Source organism: Pavona decussata, unplaced genomic scaffold (assembly GCF_977016875.1).
Source record: "Pavona decussata unplaced genomic scaffold, jaPavDecu1.1 SCAFFOLD_3064, whole genome shotgun sequence".
Taxonomy (NCBI): domain Eukaryota; kingdom Metazoa; phylum Cnidaria; class Anthozoa; order Scleractinia; family Agariciidae; genus Pavona; species Pavona decussata.
Window position 1 is genome coordinate 10,001 of NW_028146324.1, and position 2,500 is coordinate 12,500.

At 45.0% G+C, this 2,500-nt stretch overlaps 1 pseudogene; it reads left to right on the top strand.

Moving 5' to 3' along the window:
* Positions 1 to 2,028: 2,028 nt before the first annotated feature.
* The window catches only part of LOC146446861 (small subunit ribosomal RNA), a pseudogene marked incomplete at its 3' end in the record, with an annotated part of 1,693 nt that continues 1,221 nt past the window's right edge, over positions 2,029 to 2,500 (top strand).

Sequence of the window (2,500 nt, forward strand, 5' to 3'; positions counted from 1 at the left end):
TTCCAGCCAAGTTCTTTTAGACGCTCTTTCGAATGGCAACATTCCCGATTGAAAATGGCGACCTACCAAAATCCGCACTTTGCTTCCCCGTCCATATAGAGGTGAGTATTTGACTTTGCTTCCGTCAGAGTCAAGGAAACACATTGAAAATGGAATCAGCATACAAGAAAACCTAGTTTGGGATAGGTTTTGTGCCTTCCGTGGTATTATAACCATAGAACTGCTCCTGAGGGGGGTAGGGTAGGCCCACCAAAAAGTGCACTTCTGGTTAGGTCGCTAATTTCTAAAATAAATGTGTCCCAACCAAGTTTTTTTGGACGCTCTTTCGAATGGCAACATTCCTGATTGAAAATGCCGACCTACCAAAATCCGCACTTTGCTTCCCCGTCCATATAGGGGTGAGTATTTGGCTTTGCTTTCGTCAGAGTCAAGGAAACACATTGAAAATGGAATCAGCATACAAGAAAACCTAGTTTGGGATAGGTTTTGTGCCTTCCGTGGTATTATAACCATAGAACTGCTCCTGAGGGGGGTAGGGTAGGCCCACCAAAAAGTGCACTTCTGGTTAGGTCGCTAATTTCTAAAATAAATGTGTCCCAACCAAGTTTTTTTGGACGCTCTTTCGAATGGCAACATTCCTGATTGAAAATGCCGACCTACCAAAATCCGCACTTTGCTTCCCCGTCCATATAGGGGTGAGTATTTGGCTTTGCCTTTGTCAGACTCAAGTAAAAGCATTTAAAATGGAGTCAGCATACAAGAAAACCTAGATTGGGATAGTTTTTCTGCCTACCGTGGGATCATAACCATAGAACTGCCCCTGAGGGAGGTAGGGTTAGGGTTAGCGTTAGGGTTAACGTTGGGGTTAGGATTGAAGACAGAAGATTGGTGATGTCAGGAGGACCTTCTTAAAACAAACAGAAATACACTTATTAGGGGACTAGGGCCAGTGGACTCAGAAATGTCTTTCGTAGCAGTCTCCTATAAGAGTATTTTTCTCTGATTTAGGTGACTCCTCCTCACACCACCATTTTTCTTAGTCGAAAGACCTCTTCACAGCACGACTTTCCTGATGGATTTCTATGTAACTGCTCGTGCTGAGAGGTGTGTCGAAAGTTGATCATGTTCCCGTAAAATCTGAGGTCTCCACTGTCTAGCGAGGTACTTACAGTGAATATAGTGAATTTTTCAAAAATTGGAGAATTCTGACTTTTGCGATGAATTTTAATGTAATTGGTCGTGCTGAGAGGCGTGTTAAAATTTGAACATGTTCCCGTAAAATCTGAGGTGAGAATTAGTGAGGTACTTACAGTGCGTATAGTGACAAATCTTTAAAAGCGTGAAATTATGGGATGTTGTGGCTTCAATGGGTTTTTAAGATGTCACCAGTCATTTGGCATGACTTACAAACGATTTGGCTGGTTGTGGGTTCGATTTTCAAAATTTCATTTTTTTCGCGTTTTTATTTTCTGTCTACCATATCATGCAGTCTCCTTATTAGCGTTTGGGGGTTATAGTGTGGGCAGGTTGGTCGCAAAGGTTCCGAGAGGAGCTGGCTAGTAAACCCTGTCCCTTATGTTCCACGGCGGCAAGGCGGAGAAATAGAGGGCAGAATTGACTAACGGGCAAGGAAAGTTGGGCTTGTAGCTTTCCTTTCGAAGGAGGGAAAAGATGATGCCCGAAAGCATTGTCACTGTAGTGGCAGGCAGAGTGTAGATGGAAGTTGTGTACGCTAGCCTTTGGCTAATGATAGAGACAAAAGAGCAGGAGGATATTTTCCTTCGCAGAAGCACTTTTCTTGCCTTCCTTCAGCTCGCTTGGCGAGTCTGACAGGTATGCCTGAACTGTGCACGGGTCCAGTTGTGAGAAAGACGTGGCAAACAAGACGGGGTTTCCCTTGACCGAGGGACCGTGTGGTCCGTTTGGCTCATGGGTTCCCCCCGTGGAGGCAAAATCTAAGAAAGCTTGCTCTCCCTCTGCGGAGGGGGGCCGCTTAGCAAGGAACTTCTGTTCCCTGCGGTGGATAGTTACCTGGTTGATCCTGCCAGTAGTCATATGCTTGTCTCAAAGATTAAGCCATGCATGTCTAAGTATAAGCACTTGTACTGTGAAACTGCGAATGGCTCATTAAATCAGTTATCGTTTATTTGATTGTACCATTACTACTTGGATAACCGTAGTAATTCTAGAGCTAATACATGCGAAAAGTCCCGACTTCTGGAAGGGATGTATTTATTAGATTAAAAACCAATGCGGGTTCTGCCCGGTCATTTGGTGATTCATAGTAACTGATCGAATCGCACGGCCTTGCGCTGGCGATGTTTCATTCAAATTTCTGCCCTATCAACTGTCGATGGTAAGGTAGTGGCTTACCATGGTTGCAACGGGTGACGGAGAATTAGGGTTCGATTCCGGAGAGGGAGCCTGAGAAACGGCTACCACATCCAAGGAAGGCAGCAGGCGCGCAAATTACCCAATCCTGACTCAGGGAGGTAGTGAC